This window comes from Lissotriton helveticus, chromosome 9 (genome assembly GCF_964261635.1).
Source record: "Lissotriton helveticus chromosome 9, aLisHel1.1, whole genome shotgun sequence".
NCBI lineage: Eukaryota > Metazoa > Chordata > Amphibia > Caudata > Salamandridae > Lissotriton > Lissotriton helveticus.
In genome coordinates, this window is record NC_136070.1 from 366215894 (window position 1) to 366233147 (window position 17254).

At 42.8% G+C, this 17254-nt stretch overlaps 1 long non-coding RNA gene across 3 annotated transcripts in view; it reads right to left on the reverse strand.

Moving 5' to 3' along the window:
• LOC144781337 (uncharacterized) overlaps positions 1-17254 on the reverse strand; it is a 103565-nt gene that overhangs the window by 39193 nt on the left and 47118 nt on the right. For 2 of the 3 annotated variants that reach the window (XR_013600952.1, XR_013600957.1), the window contains exon 2: positions 15687-15820. The exons of the other annotated variant lie outside the window; for it this stretch is intronic. This is a non-coding gene — a long non-coding RNA (uncharacterized LOC144781337). The remainder of the gene's footprint in view (positions 1-15686; positions 15821-17254) is intronic. 3 annotated transcript variants of the gene reach the window in all.

Here is a 17254-nt window from a genome sequence, read left to right on the forward strand (position 1 = left end):
TATACTTTGTTTTCATTTTTCAAGGCATGCATGCCTCGTGTCTCGTCTTGTGTTTGGCCCTCCCCTAGAACATGGGGAAGGACTTGAGTGTATCCACTGCTCTCATTTTTAGGTGTCGGCCTGGCGAAAAACAGCGCATGCACTTATCTGCCATGCAATACGGTTCCAGCGGGCACGCAGGGAGACAAACAAGACAAAAGATGTGCGCGCGGGGACTTTTTTTTTCACCGCCTTTAAAGGCAGTCCACGCATGCACATCTTCTGTCCGTCCAATGATGGGCCCGCGCTTGTGTTTCTATGGCCTCCGTTTACTTTTTCTTTTGACAGCTCCCTGAAGGCGAGGCTTGTAAAGCTTGTTTCAACCAGCAGCATTAACTATCGGGGACTTGTATTTTTCCTTTCCCTTGTAAACATGGACCTCCACCTCCAGGTCCCAGCATGCTCATGGGTTCTTCTGTCTTAAAGATAAGGATTGGCTGAAACCTATTCTCACACATGAAATTATTGACAGCAATACACCGCCCTACTACTTACACAATTTTCCACACCCGAACAAGATCTTAAAAAGGGAAATTTCAGAATACATACATGGGTGCTCTAGATAACTTTCTCCCACAGAAAGTCCACACATTCAGGAAGTAAATTCGTACTTGATAAAATAAGGCAAGCATTGTGCAGTCATTAAAAAAATATGAAAACTAAGCAGCGCTTTAGATTCCGATTATGGTTGATTAGGATATTTCTCGCGACCAATATATTCTGACACCGCAGGGTTCGACATTTATCGGGTGTGATAATAGCACCCAAAAGACGATTATTGCCTGAAAAATGGGGCATCGCGTAGAGGCGGGAAAGACACCGAAGGCTTGCGCCAGGTGCCTGGCTCTGGCTCAGCGCATTTTGAAACTTCGAGCCAAAAGCAAGCCGATCTTCTGTGTGGCTTCCGGTGCCACCAACGCTCTAAACTCATGCTCCAAGAATACCGGACAAAGCAGTATGACTGAAGACCCTAAGGCTAGTGACATAGGCGCGCTGCTAGTGACTGTATTCTCTTTTCTCCATTTTGCTCTGTTTAAAATAATAATAGTAGATTCCCCGACCCCTTTATCAGGTTGGATTGAGTGAATGCTTTTATCCAGCAGGCATAACTTGTTTCCCACGCTTTGCCACACCATGGAAGGAGTACTATTGTTAGCTCAGCCAGCGTCAGTCCTCAGAATACTGGCATTAACTGCTGCCCTTTTCTTGCATTCTAAGTGCGGTGAAAGTGTGAATGAGAGACACGCAGCTGACAGTCAGCAGACGTCTGTCTGTGGTAGATAACATTAAGGAGGAGGTTCCTAAAAGCCTTATTGCAAACATGCTGTTGGGCATCAGAAGCTCTTCATGACCCTTTCCTATTAGCATTCTCTCAGAACTATAAGTGCAGGGCAGGCCATTAACAATGGTTAATGCCGCTGACAGAGTCCAATAACAAATAACGATTTTTCTGTATTAGAATAGATCTTGGATGGATAAGAATGACAATGCTTCTCTTCATTGTGAAATAGAGAGTGAAGATGGGTAGTGTTCACCATGTTTGACTGCGCTACCTTGTCTTTCCTCTCTCAGGTCGCCACTTGGGCTGCACGCGCTCCTTCGATGGCTCCGGACAGGAGTTTGCACACGCCTGGTCACATCCATGATAATGAACATTTTACAGCTCCGAGCAGTGACAGCAGGATCGGTCTTCTGAAAGTAAGTAATATGGGATTAATTCCATGCAAATGGCAATATTTAAGACGTATCCTTTGTCCTCAGAGATAGGGATCTGTTCTCAATGGAGTAGGACACTTTGTGAGGGTCGCCCATCCCATGATTTATTGCACGTTATACTGTGTAGCTCCGTGTGAAACACAGAGACCATCCTGGAGTGAGGTTTCTCAAACTTCCCAAAAGAATGACTTAGTTTGCCTTCAGCACTTTGTGTAAATCTCTTTTTTTGTGTCTGATTCTTTAAAAAAAAGTACCTTGTATCTCATAGGTAGGGGCTATTTTATTTGCAAAATGTATCTTCTGCAGAAATTTGTACCGCTGTCCTTAATTATATTGTTCCTGCAATCAAATTAAGAAGAAACTATGCACTTTAACCTCTGCATAGACAATAGCTATTCATTCAAGTATTACTGACGCTAGTTAACTACAGTTATTTTAAAAGCTTTTATGCCTTTTTAATTTTATTGGATTGGTTCATGGTGATGCTGGTTTGTTTTTAAAGGTCTGACATAACTTATTCATTTGAAATGTTTTTGTTTTATTGCATGAACTACATATATGCAGAATGGCTTTACTTTGTGCTTTTATGGTCATATGTATTGGCTGAATAAATATATTGACTGACTGACTTAGTTTGCCTTCAGTGACCTCGATATCGTAACACTCATCATGGTTTATAAATAATTGACTTCGCACTACAGGTAGCCCCATGTAAAATCCAAGTAAACAGGCACAGGTATTGAAAGAATAAGAAATAGTTTTATTTTTCAAAGAAGATCCCAGCCACAGATCATCAAGGCATCCACCAGTACACCAACTGTTCTTCCAGTCCTTTTCACATTTCAAAGGATGCTATGACCTACCCACATTCTAAGCATAGAAACATAAGAAGGCTAGAATGTTTTAAAGAAGAACCATAGAGACTAAGATAAAGACAGATCAAATACAGGATATCACACCGACCCCACTATAGACTTCTGCTAACCACACTCCAGTCCTTACCATTAGGTTTGAGACACCTCACATTAGAGCACATAAGCAGGTATGGGGAGCATACAGGGAGCATTTTTCACCAGCCTTGTGCTCTTCCAGGCTCCACACTTCTGATGCAAAATCAGATTTTTGTAGCAAGGCGTTTTATTCATGATGAGGCTGTTAATGACTAAGACTACCATGACACCCCAGTTTGGACCCAGCCATGAGCAAATCAGTTTTGACTAGGGGTGGGCGGACATTTCCGTTCTGCCCACGGAATGTGCGGAAATTTGCACCTTCCTCAAAGAAGGTGGAAAAACGGGGCAAATTTCCGCACATTCGGGGGCGGAACGGAAGTTGGCCACCCACCCGCCTCCCGCCCGCCTTATTAAATTATATTTAAAGGCTAAAATGAAACTTAAATAAAACTTACCTTATTGCGCCACAAACTTCCCCATCGCGGCTTTATCTTGCGCAGTCCTGGCGAGAAATGCGCATGCGCAGGCTCCCGCGCATGCGCAGTTTCCAAGATGAAGCCGCGATGGGGAAGTTTTTGGCGCAATAAGGTAAGTTTTATTTAAGTTTCATTTTAGCCTTTAAATATAATTTAATGAGGCGGGCGGGAAGCGGGCGGGCTCGCATAATGGAAATATCGGGGAGAGGCACGGAGATTTGTTCAATCTCCGTGCCTCTCCGCGATAGTCCCTTCCGCGACTTCCGCCCACCCCTAGTTTTGAACCTGCCTCTATGGGAACAGTTCATCTGAACTGGCAGCCAAGCCCTTGCTGAACTGAAACATATGCAAACCCGGGACCGGTTTTGCCCTTTTTATGGCTCATCAGCAAGGTATAGCTTAATTCCAGTGGCACAGTGTGCATGTGACCCAAGTCTAGGCATACTCATCCCACTTAGGGTGTCACACTGAGGTATACAAAAAAAGTGATGGATGGAATGCTTAAATTAATCTTAGTCACTAGGGATTACTCGGCCCCATCTCAGTGCCTATATGTGAGCGTTTGTGAGTAAGGGAAAGTAGTGAAGAGGTGACTAGCTTTGGCAGGGTGTTATGCTAATTTATTAACAATATGTGTCGGCAAGTGTGTCATCACCAGGGCACAATTTCACATCTGATCAAATTAAGGGCTTATTTAGAGTTGGTGGATTTGGGAAATGGCACATGTCCTGTCGGCTGCTTTAAGAGTGCTATTGACATTGATGCACGCTTAGTACAGGGATGGGACTTCCGCCATGTCCCACATTCAAATAAATATGGGCCTCAATGTGAAAACCTGTAACTGCACAATAGGACAGGTGCCTGTTCTGCAGGTCCAGTAAGAAGAGGAATGATATAAGTTGGGCAGGATAGAAGGTGAAGGGATCATTAAATAGGTAGAAGACAGTTAAATCTTACAGCTTGGGAACCAGGTGGATTTGCTCAGGAATGAGATCCCATGTTCTCTGGATGTAGCCTGTGAAGATCGGTTTGAGAATGATGGTCCTGATGGTGTGTGGAATTTCCAGGGCCAGTCAACACTTGCTCCTTATATTGGCGGCTTACCCAGAGATGGCGGGATTTTCCCTAAGGTAATATAGCCGTTTGAGGTACAAGGCATTGTAGGCAGCAGATCTTTAGAGTTATCCGAGCATGAAGTGTGAATGGACATGACTCAACAGAACAGTGCTGGGATCTGATTTCTTTATACCAGTGTCTACATGGACAGTTATGAGGTGTGATTTTTATTTGAAATATATGGTGACATTACCTCTGCGTCTGTATGATGCAACTGTGCCATGAATAGATATTCTTAACGTTCATGTCAGTTGGCTGGTTTATGGAATACAAAATGGTAGAGGTGTTTTAAGTAGCCATTATGAAAATATAGCTTAAAATCTGAGCATGCTGTCAGATCCTTGACACTCAAACCCTCAGGCAGACACTGGAGTGTAGCGTGGGACAATTGCTCCAAATCTATAAAACCATTGCCACATTAAGAATGTATGATAATACCTCTATATTTAACGATCTTCACGAGAGGAGTGCTAATATAACTGTGTAGCTACTGACTAGTATAGGAAATTCTGGCGAGGCAAACTGTGCACTCCCTTGCTGTTCCTTTCTAAAACACAGCATTTTGAAACTGAAGCAGTTCCTCCATTAAGAGATCACCCAAGTCCAAGATAATCGCACAGATGAATTAAAATTGGGTCCGTCTAAAGGTTGCACTTAATATAAAGGAACTTGCATACTCCAGACGACTCATCCTAAACCTCTCCTTCCACACAAAGGCTCTAGAAAATATGTAGCTATCACAAAAGCTTTCTAGGCACAAACGTGCATGCATAGGTTTACATGTAGATGATTACTCTCTTTGCATGATTTATTCTGTTCGATTTACTTCGCATGTCTGGCTCCCTTGTTACTCCTTCCACAAGGAAACCCGAGGTAAAATAACTTTGTAACCTAAACATTACCATTCAAATTGCAGACGAGGCCTAAGTGTACCAACCACGTCTGTGCTGCACATCCACCATTTCCACTCATGGCTGATCGCCACAAAGTCTTCTGTGGCCTCAGAGTCTGAATTCCCAACCAACACCCTTTAGAAACTGCCATACGTTGGGCACATGAAACACCAAGTATTTTAATTCTTGTTGGCTTTGCTGAATTTTCAAGTTGTCCACATCATTTTCAAGGTTGTCGGCATAATCGCTCTGTCCTTAGATGTGCCATGCTTTCGAATTTCTTCATCCTCTATCTTCTATACGTTTCCTCATTATCCACCTTCTGATTGAGTACATATACTTCTGTTTATTCAGCTTTATTAAGGTACCTTTTCAATTTGGCTTTCTGCAGCTGAAATATATTAATTAATGCAATTTCTCATGTTTGAGAACAGGTACTCACCCTAGGTTAATCTGGCCAGGCTTGGATCGTCCCACTGTCCAATTTAGTTGCCCAGTTGTTGTGATTGTACGCCTGTGGAGAAAGATTTCTTCCCCCCATTGCCTTTTATGTTTGTTTTCAATATGAGGCATGGTGTAGATTTTCCTCATTGGCGTAACGTGGTACCTCCTTCAGAGGCTTCCCTTTCTTTGCACCAGAGAAAGTAAATGTTAGGTTTTGAGGCTCCAACCCCTGAAATCTGCAATTATGGCAGGTGATCCTGTGATCCTACAGGAGATTCATAAAGTTCTCATACACCTGATGAGAGAACCAGGGTTGTAATCCTTAGGTGTTGACAGTATATTTGTACATTTCGGGACCCTAAGTTCTAGACGCTCTCGTTCACACAGAAGCCAGGAGTTAATACTTGACTTTCCAGGATGCAAGGATCTTGACTTTTCTTGCCCTTGGCCGAGCCACACGTAGGAGGAAGAAGGAACGCCTGGTAATTAAATGGAGCTACTTAACATGAAGCTACAAAGATTGATTTAGTTCCCAGTTTAGTGTAGTGAGATGTGATTGTAGAGCTCTTGTCTCTGCACAGTTGCAAAAGCCCGTGACTTTTGAATCCAAACGAAAGAGGCAGAGTGACCCAGGTTCCTAGACCCACTTTCTTGGGTACTTTTGTCTAATTGATCTTGAGGTTTATTTTTTCTTCAACAAAATTCTACTATCAACTTGGTCTTCTCTGTCAGAACACTCATTAACAATCAACCATTCATCTGAATCCACATACCCCAACCCCACTAATGATCACAGCTAACTGGTATTAATGTAAGGTATCACGAAGTAATTGGAGTAAATGCATGCAAATGTGTTCATGACAGCACATGACGAATCGCAGTAAGCAACATTTTACCACTGGATGAACCACCAACCTTGGATTCTGGAGGAGCGTGCTACTTTCTGTAAAGCCCTTAAGTGCCTCATAAGTGGTATATAAATACAATTCCAACCACTCTTTAACCGCAGCAGACTTACACACATACTCCAGTTATTAATAAACCTAATGTGGACAATCAAGACCCCAACAGCTACAGACCAATAGCAAGCAAAACATTCCTGGGCAAACTTATAGAAAGAGCAGGTTCTGCTCAGACATTCAATTCATTAAAGACAATTCCATACTTCCCAACTCCAAAACTGGATTCCGTTCTGAAAGAGGAACGGAATCGGCCCTAAACACTATTTCTAATTCTATTCTAGCTGGGTTGACACCCTAAGCATTCTTCTCTAACTTCCCTCTACTTTTTTAGCCATGTTACCCAACTAACAGGCACACATGGCCACTACATACAATGACAACTTACTACTTCCCCTTTAAAATCCATTACCAAAGCGCTTCGACTCCTCAACAGTGGTTGTTAGCGTTATATATAAATACAGTTTACAATTATAATAAAAATATGATAAATCTGCATGCACCAGTAACAAATAGGTTTTGGGTTTTGCACACATTGTAGCATGTAACCCCGGCACCCACTGTGTTGCATTATGTCAGTACTTTCTGACCGAATATTGTCCAAAATTGGTGCAAAATCACGTGCAATCTTATTTGAAGTAAAAAAAAAACAAGTATTACAAATGCAATAGGTCTCACCTTTTATAAAGTTAAAGCCAATTGCTTTGCTATACAATACTATTAGCTAAGCAAATAGCTTTAACTTAATCAAAGGCGAGACCTATTGCATTTTCAATGCTTGTTGGAGCTACTTTTTAAATTGGTTTTAGGCACTCCATATGAGTGCTCCTATTTTCAGACCTTCCTTTCCCTTCCACCCGTATTATTTCTTTTCCCGTCCCATCCTTGTTGCTTCTTTTCTGTCTCACCCCTTCTTCCCCTTCTGTTTCCTCTTTAATTTTTTGGGGGTTTTGACTGCCCCCTTCAGCTTTAGCTTAAGACGTCCTGCAAGTCCTTGAGTGCACATTCCGTGCCAACGGTACTAATTAGCCACAAATCAGTAATGTTCCACAATATGTTGACAGCATCCCCCCCCCCCCGCAGCTATACCACTGACCCAGAAGCCATGAACCATCGACCGCAGAGGTGCGCCGGTCCAGCGCCGTCATCGAAATGAGTAAAGCACAGCCCATCCCTTAACCGAACAATGCTGTCTAAGGTGTGTAGCCGCTGCTGCAGATTTCCCATGAGTAGCACTTCGATCTTCTTCCCCAAACCCTCTTCCACTCCTCCATACAGTCCAGCTCTGATCAGTGACCTGCTTCTTGTCAGTGAGTGTATTCAACAAAGTATTTGTGTATCACAAAAGTTATGTAGTATACATTATACAATATGTTATATATACAGAGACTCTTTAAAAGGAAAAGTGCTTTTTAGAACAGCTGTGTATTTTAAGAGCAACACATCATGTTTTATTTTGCCTTAGTGCTTTGTATGTTGAGATTTTCCAGCGCTCTTAAGTCTCCCGTGTAAATGCCTGAGTAGCATATCCAGTCCAGGTTATTGCTTTGCATTCTGGGATTTAGTCCTGATTTTATAATGGCATAGAAAGGACCACAAGTCCCAGAATGCAAAGCAAACACCCTAAGTTGATGAGCTACTCAGACTTAGAAATCGGAAACCTGAGAGCTCTGATGTTCATCCTGTATTTAGAAATCTTAAATCAAATCTACAAGATCCATGATGCAATCTACAATTGGTTAACAACCAGAACTCTCTTCTTAAGGTGTTCTGTGTGACAAGGGCCATTTCCCTGTTACAGTGGGCACTGTCATTTACTTTACAATCAGCAATGAGTAAGATATTTACAAGAAGGAGAGGTCAAAGCTACCAATTTTGGAATTGGGGAACCTGGCTCGAGCCTCGGAGTTGGCTCTATCTGTGCCTTAAAAACATGAACATGACCTTGTGTAATGTAAGTGGTGCTTATGTGAAACCCTTTAAAACCTTTCAGGTCCAGTCTGTGTAATATAAAACTGCAAAAAAAACGTACATCAACTAAACGCATTACACTTTAATTGTGGGTATATTAGAAACATTCTTTACAATGCAGCGTACTTTATTAGAAGTTTTGAACTTCAAAAAATTCACAACTTCAAAAAAAGTTCTTGCAAATGCATTTGTTGCTTTAACTTCAAGGCATACATTTAAATGGGAGTACTTTTTTATTAAAGAAGTTAGAATGCCTTCCATTTCTAGGAGGGGAAGGGGTGGCAGGGGCGTGGCTCTTGCATTTTAACAAGTTCCAGTTGAGGGATACGTTTGACACCTAATGAAGGTTCAAGTAGGCTCCCTGTGGCCTATGAAAAGAGTACATTGTTAAACGGGACCCTACAATGTGACATTAAAAGTCCCAATGAGTCTATTAACTATAAGCCTTGGGTGGTGATGGATGCAAAAAGAACAATTAATGGACAGAATGCTGAACAATGTCATACGTTCATCCCAGTACTGAGATCTGGGCCTAAATCCATCGTTTTTTGCTCCCCATGCCATTCCGTTTAGACCCAGCCATATGCAAATCAGTCCTGACCCTGTTCCCCATAGGAACAGTCCAGCCCGAACTGCCAGGCCCTCCCTGGACTGGAAACAAGCATCCTAGGACCGGCTTCGGGGTATCACCACTCACCAGCCAGGCTAGCTTGACTCCGGTGGCATGGAGAAGGATGCAGCTTAGCCCATCCCCAGACTCTAAGACCAAATCACCTGAGGCTCCCTTCTCTTGCAGTGAGCGCGGCATCTACGCAACACATGTCTTTATTTACCCTTCTCATCTGCTGTGCTTCCCTATTTGATTTCTCTCCAGGATGATAGGGCAACTGTCAGTCTTGTTTTATGCCTGCAAATATGTAAGGTTTATCTCTCTGGTAAAGCACTCTAATGTCCCCAAACTGAGTTTACGCAATAAAAAAAATATGGAAAAGAATACATGCTGAAGATCAAAAGAGTATATACCTTTTCTTATACTGTGTGGCAGAACGCAAAGTTTACTTCAGAGCACGATTGGAAAAGCAGGGGATTAGTTTAGTAGCCTACGTCAGAAGATAACTGTATATTACATTGGTCATCGGTATAATTTCTGCATGTAAGAAACTATGTCATCAGAGTGCTACCCATTTATACTCCACTGAAGGAACTCTGTGTAGGGCCTTGGAAAATAGAGCAATAGTTATGATACTGTGCTTTCATCAAGTTAATAAAAAAATAATGCTTCATTGGCCCTTCCCAAGATTTGAGCAGAACCCGCGGAGCTACCCAAGCATATTTGGCCTAAAACACTGTGTTTAATGTTATTTGCGAATTCTTCAATGATGTCCTACAAATAAGCAACATCATTTTTGTAAGGCATTTTCTTCTAGGGATAACGCATTAGGTATTTCCCTTTTGTTCACAGTTGGGTGCACATTGCTCTTCCAACAAAAGAACGCACACAGGCTCTGGTCCACTGAAAGCATGAAAGGGACAGAAGACTGGGGAGAAGGAAAACTCTGAGACAGGTGTCACTCTGTATCATTACTGTTGTCAGTCGGCCTCGGCCACTACCTCCCCGCCTCATCCCTATAATATATATCTCCCATGTAAGCAGGGTGAGCTAACAGCAGCCATCCCTGGACCTGGGTATGTGTTTCTTAATAATGCATGGCCATATTGGGTTAGTTTGTGTGAAGGTGGGTCTATGTTGATTAGCACCTCAATTTGTTGGGCTGCACTTACTGTGGCCTTCAGGTGTGCGTCTTCAAACAATGTCGTGAGCTTGGAAATGGCCCTTTCTCCTCTGTGGAATAGAAGGACACACAAAGCACATGACCGTCGAGTACACAATGACAAGCCATACCATATCAGGGTGCTGATTGTGCCCCGTAGTGTGCTAGGAATTGGTAGAGGGGAGTATGCTAACATCTACTTTTGCACAAGGGCTCAAACCTTTAAGCCTGTCTGACACAGAAACATGGTAATAAATGCCTGAAGCTCCTTAGAGGAAGCTCTTACCATTCTATACAATGACAGGCCATAGCATACCATACCATACCTGCAGAGCACTCTGCAACACCACAACCATACCATGACAGGCAATACCAGACTATTCAATAATATACTATACCATACTATACAATAACAGGCCATACCAGACCATACCATACTATTCAATAATATACCATACCATAATATACAATGAAAGTCCATACCATCCCATGCTGTACTATGACAGGGCCATGGTTGGATTGGGACCATAATTAGGGCCGATCAGCCAAATAAAGTGGCTCATATTTGCAAATCACAACCTTTCACAAAACACTGCATGGCTAGGATCATGGAGCTAATGTTGGTAAACATTTGCAACAATAATAGTATTTTAAAGTTTATAGGGCCTGTAACTTTTGTCAAGACAAGAAACAAAAGTATTCCACTGTAGCACACCCAAAAGTGTCCCAGTGCTCATCTTCAGGACTATAAATCTCGTTCTCAACCTGAGGTCCCTCAATTTGATTCTCAACTTTAGGTCCCGTAGTCGATGGTCAATCTCAGATTCCTGAGTGTCCTGTCTGCCATGATGTTTTAAAGTTTCTGCTACTCCTTAAGGATCCTTCCCAGTGACCAGCAGGTCTCCAGAGGATCACAGTCACTCTTAGTTCCTGAGACTTCTCTGCACCCTCAGGAACCCTTGGCCACTGCTTGTACTAAATCAGCACCAAGAGACCCTTTGAGGTAGAGGCTGAAATATAAATTCTGTGACTCGCTAACACCTCAAGGCTCTAGCTCATCATCAGTCAGTTCCTAAAAACCCAGTTACTCTCAAAACCCTTAAGCTCATTTCCACTGGTGAGTCTAAATTTGGCTCGTACACTCAGATCCGTGAGGCTCCTTCCTACAAAGAGGTCTCCAGAATTCACTGCTCTCCCAGGTGCTCGTAAAATACTTCTCACCCTAAGGTCCCCTCTTAGCCCTCTTTATCTTTGGCCTTGTAGTGCTTGCTCAATCTGACCTGAACATTTAGGGCCATGTAGCTACACAAGTCTTCTATTTACCCTAGGCTCCTCCGGTGCTCTGGTCAATGAAATGCCATAAGGCACCCACTCACCACCAGAACTTCAAAGATCCTGGTGACCTCCAAGAACAAGGACTCCTTCTCACTCACTAGGCCCCCTGCAAGATACATGCTCAATTGAAGTCCTTGAGACTGCTGTTCAAATCTAATTCTTCGAGACTCCCGCTGAACCTCGGTATCCTGTCTTGCCTATTCATTCTTTGGTCCTCAGGGCTCATACTTGTACCAGGACAGAGCTCTATATGGTTGATATCGGCATTGGAGGTTGGCGTGCTATCTACATTTGGAAAGACTTATCAATGTCTCTGGTTGTGTGCGTATAAATACTGAAGAGGGACCTCCACTCAGCAATAGCGTTTAACAGACTAAAGCGGGTGCTTATTCCCTTTCAGAACGCAGAGGAGCGGTAGTCTAATAGTCTGACATGGCGAATTTAGCCTCGAATTCTTACTACTGATCATTCTTATTATTTGCGGTGCTGATACTTATCACAGGATATTTTGTAGTTTGACCTGGCTTCAGTATACTCTACAATCTCTGACATATTGTAACCGCTGTCCATTAAGTGCAACGATTAGTTGAAGACTCTCCACACAGATTGAACCCTGAGGAGAAGAATTCTGGTTAGGTGGTCTACTTCACGACCGGCACTGAGGAGTCACAATTAGATGGACACAGGTCGACTTATAAAGGCGGAATATGAATCAAATATCCATCTACGTATTTACATTCCTTGCCTTGAAAACGTCTCTATGAGACGAAACACGTGTCGGCGGTGTGAGCTGTGCAGTTTTTATATGCCTATGGATACACAATAAAGATTTGGAAGAATACGAATTGGCTTGGATCTCTGAATTTGGAGTTTGTGTGAAATATTGGACATTATATATTGTTGATTGTGGATGAGCATAAGATATATTACTTGGTTTCGATACATTCTGAACACTAATCTAGGCTTTCCTAGATCAATCAGTAATTGGACATTAGCGGGAGTGCTGTGTGGCCTGCTCTCATTTTCTTTTTTATATAAGGCACTTCGTGCTGTTTGACACCCCTGGTGGTGGATGTGCACCAGGCCACAAGAGCACCTCTTTGAGGCTGACTAATACTTATTATGTAATATACTTCACGTTTATAATTATTTATGTGAGAAGTATTAATTTTATGTGCGGACGTTTTCCCTTTTGGTAGGGGAACACTACCACCGATCCTCTTTTGTGAACATCTGTATTAAGACTAAATAGCAATGGTAAAGCTGTTTCTACATCTGAAATGCACTTGATGACTGAGGTGCACTGGTTAATTTGTGTAAGAACGGTGTATTTGCAGGTTAAGAGTGAGGTGCACTGCTTGAGTGAGATATACATGTCAGGAATGAGGTACACTGACAGATTTGAAAATACAAAGTGTATGAACAGGTCAGGATTGAGGTGTGCTGGTAGAGCTGTGCTTACATACAGATCACGTTTGAAGTGAAGCAATAGAACTTTGTGTGCACAAGCTATTTGGAGATCACAATTGATGCCCATTGGTAGGACTGTGTGTGCGCATGTTGTACATAAATATCAAGGTTAAGGTGCAAAGTCAGAGCAGGGTGAATATGGAATGTGCCGGTCCATGTTGATGTACACAGACATAACTGTGTGTACCAGGATACGAGCTGGGCATAGATGAGGTAGTTTAGCAGAGCTGTATGTGCACAAGGGTGGTGCATGTCACCTCTGAAGTGCACTGGCCAAGCTGGGGGTGCATGTTGGATCTAGCTGCAGGTCATTTGTACATGTTTTTATTAGTAGTGCCAATACTGTCATTTGTAAATAGCATTTGCTCAAAACCATCAATGAAAGCTAATTATGTAAGAAAAACCTCGAAACAGGACATGATATTAATTCCCAAATATTGGTAATTGGCAAACAACCCTGCTAACTTTGTCTTGGTGCCTCATAATCAAAGTTATCACCTAAGATGATCACAAGTAGTCTTGCCAGAACCTGCCAAAATCGAAGTGACTGGGTAGGGTGATCAGTTTGGCACAGCATACCACTGTCTTCACATGTCATGAAGAAGGGCTATAGTTTAGTTATAAACAGTTAAAAAATACATTTACTTTAGGATGATTTTCTTTTAATTGTAACACCCTGTTTACTTATCTAAGGGCTCCTGAAAGGCATGGTGAGATGAACATAACCCATGTCAAGTATTACAATATGAGTTATCTCAGGGTTCTCCCACAATATTCCCACTCTGACCCACCTCCCATAGCAATTGAGATAGAGCGGTGGTGTGAGCGCAGGGGAGAGGTGGGACAGGAAAAAGAAAGCAGACCCCCATCACAACCAGGGATCACATCCAGTCTCAAATTGAAGAGTTCCCTCAATCTCCGTTCCACAGGGATGGCATATCATGCTAATCCCAGCAGCAGTTGGGGTCTAGTTCAATTACCTAGCTCATATCCTGACAGAGGTATTGGCACTCCATTTTCTTTGCTTGTAGGAAGGTCTCTGCTGCTTCCTTATATGCAAACATGGCATTTAGCCTCAACGGTGACGTTTATCTTGGCAATTTGTCTCCAGGCCTAAATTAAGCAGCTCCTTCTTCATAATCTGCAATCTGTCTCCTGCTCTGTTGGCTGTAAACTGGAAAAATTAAAACTGGGTCACCATTCATGGTGGTTATCTTGCAACAGCCTGCCCTTCTGAAAATGTTCATTGTAGTGGGGTTCAAATTTCCACTATGACAGTTCCACTGGATTCCTTAGGTATCTCCTGTTTTCTTTGTGGAGAGTCTGAATGCTTTTCCTTACTGTATTGTGATAGCCATCCTCTTCAGAAAGGTCCTCAGAATTCAAAATCCTCCCTATTCCAGTCACTATGGTTTCCACACCAGATTTCTTGGAACGCCCAGAAGGTGGAATTTGACTGCAGAGATCTTCTCTTCCAGGCATTCACTTAGTGACACCATGTGAACAAGAACTGTAAAGGCACAGTTCTTAAATCCCCTGAGATTCTTGTTATCACCCTGCAGCACTGTCATCGAGGCATCTAGGTTGTTAGTCCTTACTTTGTTGTCCTGTACGGTTCCCTCTCTTTAGCTCAGCTGCTGGTCAATGAGGCTATTGTTGTTTTTAAAGTGGTTGCCTTCTTGATATCTGAGTGGTTCAACACAGGTCCCTTATGGTTGAAAGGATTAGATACCCTTCTAAACTTCCCAGCATAAGTTTCAATTGCTGTGTCCATCATCTCCCTTTCACGCTCTGCACTCAGAGGACCGTGGGAGACAAAAAGTCAAATGGCTTTCATGCTTTATTTTTATTTCTTTGGGAGGTATGGTAACTTCAGTGCCACAGGCCTCTCTAAGTGCAGGGTTTAGTTTGCTTGTCTTGCCAAGGCCTCCAGGATCAGCTATCATGCAGCGGCATTCATATACACTTCCATGGGATGATGCTAACTCTGGGCCACTCTCACTCCTCCAGACCTGCACCACAGCACCCTGCAGCCACTGGGAGGTGTTGGTGTGCGGTTCCAGTATACTGCCTGTCCCTCCTTAATCAGCAGGGCCAAAATGGAGGCCATCTCCTGTAGTCACTTTGGCACAGCATTCTCGCCACTAGGGCTAAGGAGTCCTGGGGGGAGGGAGAAAAACCTCATGAGGTGGAATCTTCTAGCACACATCAGGGAGCGCATCCTCTGCCCGCTCTTTGAACTTCAGTGGCTTTGGGGGCCCTGGAAAACCAGAGCATTAGGCCGCTACGTGTGCTTAGGCGCTTGGCTACCTTGGGCCCTAATATATTGATTGTGAAAACATTTGGTGAAATGGTGTGTATGAAAATATGGTGCAAATGGGAGAGGCACAAGTATATATTGCTGTGTCTCAGCGTCCCTCATCCCTAAGGATTTTTTCAGATGTATCTTTCAGTAAGTATTTGCTCTTCACTTTACACTTTGGTTCATTGTATAGCTGTGCAGACCACTTATTTCATTCCAAAAAAGTAATTAAATATATACCTTTATTCTAGAGATGGGCGAGCCGCTGAAAGCTCGAGCCTGAAGCCTGGCTCTGGATCAGCAATGAGTCCCATTAGATCTTCGAACCTTTAGCGAGCCGAGCTTTCACATGGCTTTTGCCTGCCAACCTCACTCTACTCTTGGGCAAAAAGAGGTAAAAACAAAACATTGATATTTTAGGGAAATCAGTGAGACAAATAGATACCAAATTAGTGGATGATTTGTACAAAGTAAAACCAGAAAACCTGGATCAATTGCAGTTTCCCTGCTAAAACAAATAGTGTGATTGTAGTCAAATATTTTATATAACAGATCCTCCTTTTTCTTCACCATTGCATATGAAAGTACCTTTGAATACTTCTCACTACGCCACTCCACTCTACGCCACTCCACTCTGACACTCTACTCCACTCTGCACCACTCCACTCTCCTCTACGCCACTAACTTTTAGCCATGTTGAACAGCAGTCACACTGGTATAAAACCCACTGGGAAAGCCAATAGCTCCTGCACAGGTGAGACCCATTGGCTTTGCCAATGCTTGGTTGTTTTGTTTGCTGCCAGCATTACTTGTAAGTTCCAAGAAAAGAAAATGATTCTAGAGTAGTGCATAAAAAAATACGTTCCCACATGCATGTAATTTTATATAGCACTAACTGCTCAGAGGCATTGCAGTGCTTTACATGAGAACTAGTTAAGTCAGATTCATTTTTTAGGCAGTGTTAGATTGACATTTTTTGCTCAGGATCAGAGGATCGATGTTGACCTGACGTTGGGCTCCAACCTGGTTCCCCAGTTCCACGTCTACAGCACCAGCCATTCCAAGGTCAACAACATGGGAGTCACTGATTTAGGGAACAAGAACGCTTGCTAGAAGTGGCCAAAGAGGACAGGGTACCCTTTACAAGCAATCTTATTAACTCAGGTATGTTGAAAAAGAATACGATTTCAGCAGCTCCCCCAAGTGGACAAAGCCCCTCACCAATTTAGTACTACTGTGTGCACAGTTAAAACACCAATTGTTAGTGTTAGCAAAAAGGGCACAATAAACAAGGCACAGAGTGCAAGAATGCTACAAGCACTGGCAAAGCCAATGGGTCTCAGCAATCCAAAAGTTTTAGGCAATGGCATTATTATTGTGTTTATGTATATGAACAGAAAAAGCACGGAGCCGTCCACAACTGCATTTATATTGCCAACGCCTAAAGCTCTCAGATTGCCAAGACCTATCAGCTTTGTTAATGCTTGCTATACAATGCATGCCCTTTGCCCGCTGGCCCTGACATTATACTGTACAGAAACCTCAAGGGTGAGGGCTTTTCAGCTGACCCTTGGATAGCAGAGGTCGTCCTAGGGCACTTCCTGTTACCTTGAACAGATGGGTTATTTTAAGTGCGCTCAGGAGCATATGCTGAAAATAGTCATAAAAAGCGATTTCCGACTTAGGGAGGGAATCAGAATCACATGCGATGATCCGCAAAGAAACGTATGTTTGCATGTTATCCTCTTGGAGGGCTACAGAATCAACAAGCAACTGAAGGAGCTGAAAACAAAGTGAAATTTACCAGA